Raw genomic sequence first — 13,100 nt, forward strand, 5'->3', positions numbered from 1 at the left:
AAAGACAGCCATGAATCCAGCGGTACTGTAACTGAGAAGAGCTGCCCGTTCAGATTTAGTGACCTGTCTAAATCTGTGTAGTTAGGTGCATGCTGTGAGGAAAATAGCATAGTTGTGGTGCACAGATCAAATCAGCTGATAAGTACAGATGAGAAAAGCCATTTAGCCATCCATCCAGGGAATGAACTCATTATTCAGTTAGATTTTAAACTAACCGATATATATTTTTTGCTTCCCATACATTGCTTGTATCCTTAATAATCAAACCAAACCTGGAAAAACCACAAAACAAAGTCATTTCAGAAGAGCAATCGCACCCTTGGGGGTGGGTGGGGGGGGACCTGAATAGAATCCTTGCTCTTGGTAAATTTTTAATAAATCTCAAGCAATTTGCTTGATGCAAAACTGTAAAAAGTACTCGTGATTAGTTGCAGGGATGCAGTTAATTTCAACTGGTGTCTCTGAATGTGTGTGATGATGTGATGAGGGATATTTGTTCATTTGACCTTTGAGATCAGTTGCATAATACCTGTCTAGCTGTTTCAATGGTCAGGCTTTAGTCTTAGCAGTTATCAAAACTCAGGGCTTAAAATAGGAGACTATTTCACAGGGAGAAGCAGAACTGCTCAAATCCCACAGGCAGCAAATTTTTTTTTATTCAGGACAATCTTATGAATCAGCATGAGGGGATCATAGAGCAAAGGGCCTCGCTGAGTCCATAATCTAACAGTAAGGGACTTTCATAGTAACAGTGAAAACAATTTCATAGAATTCAATATTACATTTGAAGGTTACAAGAGTGAAGGTTGAGTCACTAACCAAGTAAGAATGATTTTAGAAGGACTTGACAGGAATTGGTCACGATACACTGAACACAATAACTAACTGATAGAACCACAGGTAACAGTGAACAGAATACAATTTTTTTTAAACTGCGATAGAGTGCACACGGATCTAAAGGACTGGAGCTCTACTTTATTAATTAAACATCGTTGCTTCCCATACATTGCTTGTATCCTTAATAATCAAACCAAACCTGGAAAAACCACAAAACAAAGTCGTTTCAGAAGAGCAATCGCACCCTTGGGGGAGGCGGGGGGGGACCTGAATAGAAAGCATAAACAATCTGGAGCTGAACACGCTCAAGACAAAGGAGATGATAGTGGATTTCAGGAGACATCCCCCCGCTATGTCTCCCCTCACAGTCCTCAGCAGCCCTGTGTCCACCGTGGAGAACTTCAGGTTCCTGGGAACCACCATCTCTCAGGATCTGAAGTGGGAGCAGAACATCAGCTCCATCCTGAAGAAGGCCCAGCAGCGGATGTATTTCCTGCGGCTCTTGAGGAAATTCGGTCTGCCTCAGGAATTGCTGCTGCAATTCTACACTGCAGTCATTGAGTCTGTCCTGTGCACCTCCATCATTGTGTGGTTTGGAGCCGCCACCAAGCAGGATAGAACCAGACTACAGCGCACAGTGAGGACTGCCGAGCGCATCATTGGAGCCTCCCTGCCCTCTGTTGTGGACCTGTACTCTTCCAGGTTGAAGAAGAGGGCGGGGAACATCATAAAGGACTCCTCCCATCCTGCGCACGGACTGTTTGATCTGCTTCCGTCTGGTAGGCGCTTCAGATCCCTCCAGACTAAGACTAATAGGCACTGGAGAAGTTTTTTCCCTACTGCGGTCACTTTGCTGAACAGTTAACTGCCGGTTAACTGTCAGCTAACTATTACTTGGATTGCACTACCTGTATGTACAATTTATATTTTCATTTATATTTATCATTATTATTGTTATGAGCAGAGAGACAACATCTGCCGGAAGTAAATTCCTTGTATGTGCATAGGTACTTGGCGATTAAAGTCTGATTCTGATTCTGATTCTGATTCTGATTCTAATCAGAAAGGAGTAATAGAATAAAGCCGAACTTGTGAGTTGATACAACAGCTAAGGTCTTACTGACAGAAGTAATGTGAAGAATGGTAAAGGGGAGCAAGAGAAATTGCAATAAGAGAAGGAGGAAACACGGGAACAATCTTTCAAAGAACATCAGAGGCGACAGTCAAGGATATTACAAATATCTTTAAATGCGCATATAAGTAATGTGAACCCCTAATGGCCTGTGAAATTGGAAATTAGGACATGGGTGACTTCTTTATATCAACCCCACAGTAGAAGATGAGGGTAATACACAAGGACATTAATAAATCAATGGGAAAATCAACTTCTTTCAATATCCAGTATGTAAAATACATGATGATGAAGAATCTAAGACATTTAAGATGGATGGAGCTCCAAGGGAAGAAATTTGCCAAAGAGTCTATTATTTAAGGAGGATAGTAGAGATAAACAGGAAATAATTTTGTCTTTCATCTCAAATCAGTTGTAGGAAACTACTAGAATAAGTTAACAAGTTAGAAAAATACCAGATAGATGACAAAAACGTTAATTTTGACAGCTGAAACTAGAACTTGGGAGGAAGAAATTGCCAAAAACATTGTTAAGTAATAATTATGGGACAGTATTGAACAGAGCGCAGGAACAAGTTGAGCTCTGAAGAGAGAGTATGGATGGATGAAGATACAAACAAGCAACACAGAAATGGAATATAATCAGTATTTGTGACTAGTCTATCATGGCCAACTTTCTTCATATTCTCCCCAATTTAAAAACTTGTTTCATTCTTTCAAGTCTACAAATCTTTGGTTATTGTTAGTATGATACATCTAAATTAGGAATATTTCAAAATCTTAAAAAGGAAACATTCTGTTTCAACATCCTTTTCAAATACTTTTGGAAGCAACAAAAATAACAGACCATGACAATTAAATGGCAATTAAATCCTCATGCATGAATGTAATTTTGTTTAGGTTTCAAAGGGCTTTTGATAAGGCTCCTCATGATAGTCTAATGATAAAGTCAAAAATATGGGTTAAGCTGTAAGCAGTAGACTGGATTTCTAACTCCTTGATGGTCATAAAACTTATAAATGGAGAAAAGGGCAGCTAATCACAGAGAAAAGGAAGGTAGTGCTGTTTCACTAAGATAGGTGCAAGGACTATTGCTCTTCCAATTTATGCTGACAAACCTTTTTCCAACAAATTATTAAGTACATGTAGGAATGTCTGTGCTATCTCTTCTCTAAAATATTTTAAAATGTAAGGTTATTCCATCTGGACCAGAGAATCTATCTTCAAGTTCGATAATCCTATCTACTACTATCCCTTTTCATTTTAAAATGCATTCACTTCTTTATGTAGCTCATTATTTAGTATTGTGTCCACATTATATATTAAATACTAAGCTGATACAAAATTAAATAGTTGTTCAATATTTCATTTTTTTTTTCATATTTTCATGGTCTGGTGTTCTGGGACCTCATTGTCCCAGAACACATCCTAAATAATCAGAAAAGCTCACCAACACCTCTGCTTTCTGAGGGGGCTGGAGAGAGTTCATAGCACCTACAGATACGCAGGAGAGAGCACCCTACATGCGACTTCACTGCGTGGTATGGAAAGTGCACTGCAGTGGAGAGGAAAGCTCTACAAGTAGTGAAACTCCCCACTGGATCACCGGCATCAGCCTAACCACATTAAGGATGTATATACAGAAAGCTGCCAGGAAAAGGCCAGCAATATCATGAAGGATCCCACTTATCCTGCACCTACCTTTGTGGAACAACAGAATCTGCCTTTTCTCCCCCACTGTGATTAGTTACCCTTCACTCCATCAGGCAGTTAGAAGTCTAGTCTACTGCTTGCAGCTGAACCCATATTTTTTTTTTGACTGTTTGTCCCACTCCCATCGGGGAAGAGGCTACATAGCATCCTCATCAGGACCACCAGACTCAAAGACAGTTACCTTCCCCAAGCAGTAAGGCTGATCAACACTGCTACCCATTAACCCACCCACCACCATTACTTTTTCCTTTCCTGTCAGAGTCACCTATGTACAGTTACTTATGTACATACAATGAATCTAAGCTATCTTACGTATTTATATTTATTGTGATTTTTTAATTGCGTTCTTTACCTTTATCATGTTTTTTGTGCTGCATTAGATCCAGAGTAACAATTACTTTGTTCTCCTTTACACTTGTGTACTGGAAATGATATTGAACAATCTGGAATGTTATTTTTAACTGTGTTGTCCTTTGTTATAACTCACCCGATTTGTGCTTATTCACTTTGTAGCAAAAGTGATCTCATTTAGATCTCATTTTTTTCCCCAAACTCCTCTCTTAAAGCCCGGCCTGCTGTTGCTGGGTGAGACACTAACCATTTTATTGCACAGTTTACCTGAGACCTTGAAGCAAACTCAACACTGAATTTCAACCCGATTTCCAATCAGAAAGTTGTATCGCGCCAGTGGCACATACCTGGAGTTGGCGGAGCAGCTGCCTCACGGTTCCAGTGATCTTTGATGTTTTCACGTTCTTCTTGTGGGTTTCCTACATGAGTTCTGCTTTCATCCACATCCCAGAGCCTTTGCAGGTTGGTCACTTACTGGCTGCTGAAAATTGTCCTTGAGGCGTAGGTGAATGGTAGAATCCGGGAAGAGTTGATAGGCATGTGGGAAGAACAAATAGTGTACCCAAAATAATACAGGAGTAAGCTGTCTGGCCCCTGACAATCATGACTGAGTGCCCAGGCTTCAATTTCTCTTCTGCATCAATTCCAGATAACCCTCAATTCTTCCATCCTTCTAACATGTGTTTACCTCCTCATTAAATATTCCCAATCACCTTGCCTCCTCAACCTTCTGGGTAGAGAATTCCTGATTTACACCATCTTCTGTAAGAAGAAATTCCTAACCAACTCAGCTGTTTAATGATCATGGAACCGTTTATAACTATTTAGAGATTCAGCATGGCAACAGACTCTTCTGGCCCAACAAGCCTGCGTCAATTGCGCCCATGTTACCAATTAACTGTCTGATTCTCACGTCTTTGGAATGTGGGAGAAAAATCGGAGCACCTGGAGGAAACACACACTTTCACAGGGAGAAGGTGCAAACTCCTTACAGGCAACAGCGGAATTGAACCCAGGTCACTGGCACTGTAATCACATTATGCTAACCGCTATGCCTCCATGCCACATCTCTCACAAGCCCGAGGAAATATCTCAATGTTCAGCTTGCCAGAATCCTTTACGATCACTAAGGTATCCACTGCAATTCTTCCAAATTCCAAAGAAAAAACCCTAAATGTTTAGCTGCTCGTGATAAGACAAAGTCCGTATCCCTCATTTAAAAACATAGTTTTACAATTACTAAAAGATATTTTTGTTTCTGAATCCTCCAGTTGAAGTGATTTTCTTTAATTTAAGGAATATCATTTTTTCATTGGAAGCTGTTGGCTGATAATATTTCAGACAAAACGTGACAAATGTAGAATACTGGAGAACAGTGGGGGACTACATACTTCTGCCTCCTCCACTCTTTCAGGAATATAATTCTAATATCCACTATCTACTGGTTGGAAAATCCCACCTTCATAGCACCCCTTTCCCCCATCTGCATCCACCTATCTATTACTTTAAATACAAGTTCCCCGTCTTTTTATTCTTCTAAAAAAAGGAAATATGACTCACTGGTTTACCCCATCTAAGACCCTCCTTAAATCTCCAATCAGCCTCTTCTGCTGCAAAGGGAAGACCCTGCCTATCCAATCTATTCTCATTGCTGGTATTTTTCAGTCCTTGCAACACTCTCATAAAACTTCTCCACACACTCTCTTTCCTGTAATGTGGTTACCAAAACAGTATGCAGTCCTCAAGTTATGACATAACTAGCACGTATACAATTATAGTCCAACTTCTATATTCTATGCTTTGGCTGATAAAGAAAACATCCAGTACAGCCTCTAATCACCTATTGAACTATCTGGCTACCTTAAACTGTTCTAATTATTTAAGCATTAGGCACAAACTCTCAGTCCCAAGGAATGATCCCACAATCAATTACAACAGGTGCAATCCTTACCAAGGATATTACCATTAATATGGGTGGAGCTCTGAAAGCCGGCGACTTTTTTTATTTAGGGGTGCACCCTCTGGCTCTTTGAGCTACGCCACCCCAGCAACTTCGATTTAGCCCAAACCTAATCAAGGGAAAACTTACAATGACCAATTAATCTACCTGGTACGTCTTTGGATTGTGGGAGGAAACTGGAGCTTCCAAGGGAAAAACTCACACATTCCATGGTGAGGATGTAGAGGAGGCCAGGACTGAACTCCAAACTCTGACGCCCCAAGATGTAATAGCATCGCACTAACTGCTACGCTACCACGGAGGCCTTGAAGCTGCTCTCTCACGAATCTTAATAAAAAGAGCAAACCAATCGGGATTAAATCGAAATATATTTTACAAACTGGAGGTTTCTCAACATATAATGACTTCTCTAAATGTTATTTAAATGAGAGTGTCAGAATATCCCTACCAATAACTATAGAGCAGCATAATATTAGCCTTTAAATTTGCATTTTCCTTCCCTCTGTAAGAAGATAAGTCTTCACAAAATTAGTGTTGGGTTCGTGCTCTCGGAGGGCCACATTCTAGTTTGTTTTCAAACCTGCCTGGAAAAAAAATGCCCATGAAAGTCCATATGTCAAGATACAATGGCCCACAATGTCTGAAAGAAATTAACTTTTGGCATTGCAGTCACCTCTGTACATTTGCCAGAATTGTGTAGTAGGTTCATCTATAATTCAAATCAACAGCTGGGCACTGGTGCTCAGTATGATACTGGTTTAATATACTTCTATTAAGAAATAACTGCTTTTTTACTTAGTGTCAATTCAGCTAAGAGAGCTTAGCTGAATTGACACTAAGTAAAACAACATTACTTAAAGCTAATCACATCTAATGTTCAGTCTCACTGGAAAACTTCTCTCCCTCCCTGCAACAAAACCCTTTCACTATTGTCTTCACATTAAATTTAGTCAATAGGATTGAGAGATGAAGTAATTATTGTGTGAAGCTTGTCAGGATGGAAGCATGCTGTTGGCCCCGTCTATTCTCTAGTACAATGTTTGAACCACTGCTGAAAAGTGGGTGTAAACGAATCTCTTACAGCACAGGTACTATGGACTGAACTCATTATATGACTCATGTAGTCATAAAGAAGGCAAGACAACGACCATACTTTATTAGGAGTTTGAAGCGATCTGGCATGTCAACAAATACGCTCAAAAACTTCTATAATTGCACCGTGGAGAGCATTCTGACAGGCTGCATCACTGTCTGGTATGGAGGGGCTACTGCACAGGACCGAAAGAAGCTGCAGAAGATTGTAAATCTAGTTAGCTCCATCTTGGGTACTAGCCTACAAAGTATCCAGGACATCTTTAGGAAGCGGTGTCTCAGAAAGGCAGCATCCATTATTAAAGACCTCCAGCAACCAAGGCATGCCCTTTTCTCACTGTTACCATCAGGTAGGAGATACAGAAGCCTGAAGGCACACACTCAGTGATTCAAGAACAGCCTCTTCCCCTCTGCCATCCGATTCCTGAATAGATTTTGAAGCTTAGAACACTACCTCACTTTTTTAATATAAAGTATTTCTGTTTTTGCACATTTTAAAATAATCTATTCAATATATGTAATTAACTTGTGATGCACCATCAATAACTCTGAGACGTGAGTTAAGGTAGGCTTTTATTGGCTGGAAGAAAGCACAAGCAGCACGTGACCACCACACAACATCCTGGAGACTGAGGAAGGGGCTGTGCCTCCAGTCGCCTTTATACCAGGGTCTGTGGGAGGAGCCACAGGAGCAGTCAGCGGTGGGGGGGGGGGGGGCGTGTCCAGACAGGTATATGTAGTTCACCACAACTTGTTTATTTATTATGTTTTATTTTTTTTTCTCTCTCTCTGCTAGATTATGTATTGTATTGAACTGCTGCTGCTAAGTTAACAAATTTCACGTCACATACCAGTGATAACAAACCCGATTCTGATTCTACGTTGCAAGATTCTTTTCATTCTATTGCAGAGGAAAAGGAGAGGAGAGAAACTGGCTATGGAAATCGTTATGTCTGCAGTTTGAGGCCTAATGTTCAGGGTCCCTCCAGGGGCAAATCCAGAGTTTCAGTCTTGGTGTTTGATGAGTGAAAGGTCCTGGGGTTGATGCCGAGATCAAGGCCCAGAGATCGATCAGAAGTCCAGAAGTCAGGACCCAATGACTGGAGCTCCGAGCCTGCGAATCTGAGTCCGTTGGAGAAGTCGACAGCCCAATATCGGTGAATCAGAATCCACTGGATGCCAAAGATGGCCTATCCTGTGGTTGGAGGACTGTGTATGTGCATGGGAGGGTGGGTAGGTGGGTAGAAGGGGCAGGTTTTGCTGTTGTTGTTTTGTCACTTGTATTCTGCTGAGCACTGTGGGCATGCCATATTGGCACTGGACCATGTGGCGACACCTGCGGGCTACTCCAGCACATCCTTTAGTGTGTTGGTTGTTAACACAGATGATGCATTTCATGTATGTTTCAATGTACATGTGATGAATAAACCTGTATTTTGTATATTGAAGTAAATGACAGCAGTGCATGCCAATGTGACACACCCAAGGAAGTGAAATTCAAGGAAGAATGGCATTTTTAAACAAAACTTGAAATTTTTGAACAGCTAGGCATGCAAAAAGCATAGAAGGCACAAATAAATACAAAAACAGCAGGGAAAGAATGCCTACACAGGAATGTCTGTGAAAGAATGAATAAAAACAGAGCAGGGCTCTGTTTCTGACGCTGGCAAAAATGTCAGCAAATACAGCTGAATAGCTGGTCAATTCTGGCCATTGTTTGCACCAGATTTTCTAAATACAGCCATTGAAACGCATCATCTGTCTTTCACTATATGCTTTCCATTCTCCCTTTGCACAAACCATCCAATCGCTCTTCTCTGGTAAAATGTTCTAATAATTTTCATGCATGAAGAAAAATCTTCTAATTTCCAGTTTTGGTGCTCTTCATCAGTCCAGGATTTACTAATCAGTAAAGGCTTGTTTCGCATTCCTTAAAAACCATTAGATTGTAATAAGAAGATGAGATTTTTTAAACTATTACTTTGAAGACAGGGATTCACCAATGTTGTTTCTTGGCAAACCACCTCAAATGGAAATAAATACTCATTTCTGAATACACCTTTAACAATCCCACGATGTCCTCCTATGCTTTAGGGTAAATGAGCTATCAGAATCAGATTTTTATCACTAACGTGATACAAAGATATAGAATTACAATAAATTAAGTAAATTGTGCAAAAACATACCAAGGTTGTGTTCATGGATTCATACACCATTTAGAAATCTGATGGAGGAGAAACTGCTGTTGAATCATTAAGTGTGGGTCTTCAGGTTTCTGTACCTCCTCCCTGATGGTAGCAACGAGAACAGGGCATGTCCTGGATAATGAGGGTTCTTAATAATGGTTACTGGTTTCTTGAGGCTCTGCCTCTTGAAGATGCCCTCAGTTGTGACCTGTCAGCCAACAATGCAGCTGGCTGAGTCTACATGCTGTGCATTGGAGGTTCTATACCAGGCTATGATGTAACCTGTCAGAATGTGCTCCATTGCACAGCATTATGGAAATTTGCAAGAGCTTTCAGTGACATACCAAATCTCTTCAAACTCCTACTGAAGAAGAGCACCACACATATTAATGTGAAAGTGACTGAACAATCAGTCTTATTGAATTGGTAACTTGGTTTATTATTGTCACATGTACCATAGTACAGTGACAATATTTTCTCCTTCTACCTAGGCCACGAACTTATCAATCACCCCTGATGAGTTAACTTCAAACTTTCTGAATAGTCAAAGAGTTGAACTGCATGTGCATGTAACGAGAGCTGTATAACTCATCTCCTTCCACCTTAGGCCACAAACGTATCAATCACCCCTGCGGTGGACACTTTCTAGAGGTCCAAGATCCATATGCTCCACGACCGCTGGACTAAGTGTGTACATGTAGGAGCAGACTATGTTGAAAAATAAATGTGCGAGGCTTTCTAAAATTGACTCCTTCTACCTTAGGCCACGAACTTATCAATCACCCCGGTACAATGCTCCCAGTAATTGCAACAAATGGGAGGGGTGGGAGAGGGCGAACCCAATGATCCTCTCAGTGGTTTTTATTATCCACTGTAGGGTTTTTCAAACCATGATAGCAAGGATTGTAGACTTATACGAAGGTCTTGAAAGATCTCAACAGCATTTTTTTCTACTTCGCACTAACTTGGAGAAAAAAACAATGGGAATCAAAAACACATTTCTATGGGCATTTATCTGGAAAATCACAAAATAGAAGTGATTATATGTTTCTTCTTTGCTATGTGCAATAATCATTGAAACTAAAAATTCACTACCAATGTAACTCTCAATACTGGATACACACTATATTAATGATCAAAATATACAGCACTATCAACACTTGAGATGTGCATCTGATCTCGTCTTCAATGCATATCCAGTGGTCATCACTCAGGAAAGGCACATCTTTACACAACTGGACACCCAGTGGAGGAAATTAGAAGGAAATTAGTCTTTGTGAGTAGCTAGCTGATCTGATAGGATCTCAGAATCACTACATGAAGAGAAATCAGTGGCTCAATCTTGGGCTGCAATGACAATTCTCTTACACAATGCACTTTAATAGTACCATTAAAGAATAGCAGAAGTCAGCTGAAGATAATACGCAGCATGCATCTGAGGGGCTCCTTTGTACTATGGCCACGAATTGAATTTAACAAAAATATGTTGGAGATGCCTGAAATTTTACTTACTTGAATTTATTTACGACTTATTGCAGAACAATTATTTTAGCAATCTACATGAGTGAACATTAATTGAATTTTTTAGTACACTTGAGTGAGAAAATAAGTGGTATGATGCTGCAATAAATGTGAGCATTTCAGTAGAATGGGAACTTCCATCATCCCGTAATACATGAACAAAAAACAATATTCCAGGAAGTTCAATGGATGAGTCATCATGTCTTGAAAAGTCCTTTTCTCTAATGACAGACCCTTAAAACAAGCTAAACTGCATTTCCATTAAATACAAGGGGCGATTGATAAGTTCGTGGCCTAAGGTAGAAGCACTCAATTCTAGAAAACCTACCTAGCACATTTATTTTTCCTACATTTACACACTTAGTCCAGCGGTCGTGGAGCATACGGATTCCTTCTTTGTAGAAGTCGCATCTTGGACCTCCAGAAGTGGTCCACAGCGGGAATGATTGATAAGTTTGTGGCCTAAGGTAGAAGGAGATGAGCTATTAACTTCATACTTTCTGCATAATCATGCAGAGTTGCACTGTGTAAAATGTAACGAGAACTGTATAACTCATCTCCTTCTACCTTAGGCCACGATCTTATCAATCACCCCTGCTGTGGACCACTTCTACAAGGAAGGGATCCGTATGTTCCACAACCGCTGGACTAAGTGTGTAAATGTAGGAGGGGCCTATGTTGAAAAATAAATATGTTAGGTTTCCTCAAATTGACTCTTTCTACCTCAGGCCACAAACATATCAATCACCCCATGTACACTGTTAAGTCTTATTCAAGGGCTCCAAGTTATTTTTGTATACTCCAATCATCACTATCTGTTAGAAGTATTCTGCATGATACCAATTTTTAAAAAAATATACAAATTGATTTTCTCAGCAGGTTTGACACCAGTGGTGGCTGAGATGTTGTTTTCTACTTACTGTAATTGCATTGCACTAGAGTTAGACCAGCAAGATAAATCATTTGATCAGAACTTCACCAAGGAGAATAAGCTGGTTTGTTCCAGCCACAAATGGTACAGCTTCCCTTAAGGGTAGGATATTATTTATTTATTAAAACATTCCTTCTTCAATAAATCCTGCATGAAGATACCGTGCTTTATACTTTCACTCAAGATAGGTGTTTGTTTTTCATTTTCATAAAACGCTCTGATATGAACAGGCAGAAAATACACCCTATAAAGAAATAGGCGCATATCCATTGTCAGGATCCAAGGTATTTCTGTAAACAAGGTGGGAATGATCCTGTTCTTTCTAAGTGGTGCTTTTATCAATTTAATAAAGTCCAAGTTAAAAATAGAACAAAGGACAAGGAGAAATGCCAAAACAATGATATTTTCTGCACCAATGACACCTATGCAAAAAGAACTGAAACATTCGTTGTGGAAAAAGAATATCGAGAGTTCCTGAGGTACGAATTGGATCTGTCTGAAAAAAATACAAACTGCAGAGAGCAGCAAATTTAACACAGGGCTCTGGAAGGAGTAAATTTAATCTAGTTTTCACATTGCTGTTGTGCTTAGATTTTTAAATGTGGTTCAAATATCAGTTACTGCAGAAGTCAAAGCTTTTAGAAATGTTTAAATAATAATGATGCATTATACCTATTCCTCCAGCTCTTTGGCCACTTTCCACACTTTTGTATGTATAAGATCGAGCTGGTTATGCCACTGATTATTACTGCTTTTCTCTCAGTTGTTCAGTATATACCTGCATTTTGCTGCAGTTGTATCAACAATTGCTTTGGGTGCAAACATAAAATGCTGGTGGAACACAGTAGGTCAGGTAGCATTCTGTGTGTGTTGCTTGAATTTCCAGCATCTGCAGATTTCCTTGTGTTTGGGTACAAATATTCTTTTCTATCTTGGATTATTTTGCTTTCAATGGTAATTTTTAATTGGTATTAAAATGCCCATTTAAAATAACTTCAATAAAACCTAAAATGCTTCACACTGAGCTAAACTCCACTCCTGAACTTTATCACATGATCAAATATAAATTATTTAGTGTGAAGAATTGCATCAGTTTTCATCATTACAAATCTTTTGAAGACAAAATCAACCGTCAGATGCTGATTTGCAAGATATCAGTCATTTAAAAACTGACAGGGGCAGACAAAATAAGATTATGAAACATTGTTTGAACTCTTTGTTCAGATTCAAGATTGCAAATTGTAAGATTAAGTAAAGAATGAGGACAGGGAGTCCTTTAGCTCAGAAACTCTGAGAAAATGAGGTATGGAGTAGGAAGTGATGCAATGTCCTAATTCCAACAAAATGAGAATTGAAGTAAATCAGCTCTCCCACTCAA

This window comes from Hemitrygon akajei, chromosome 12 (assembly GCF_048418815.1).
Source record: "Hemitrygon akajei chromosome 12, sHemAka1.3, whole genome shotgun sequence".
Taxonomy (NCBI): domain Eukaryota; kingdom Metazoa; phylum Chordata; class Chondrichthyes; order Myliobatiformes; family Dasyatidae; genus Hemitrygon; species Hemitrygon akajei.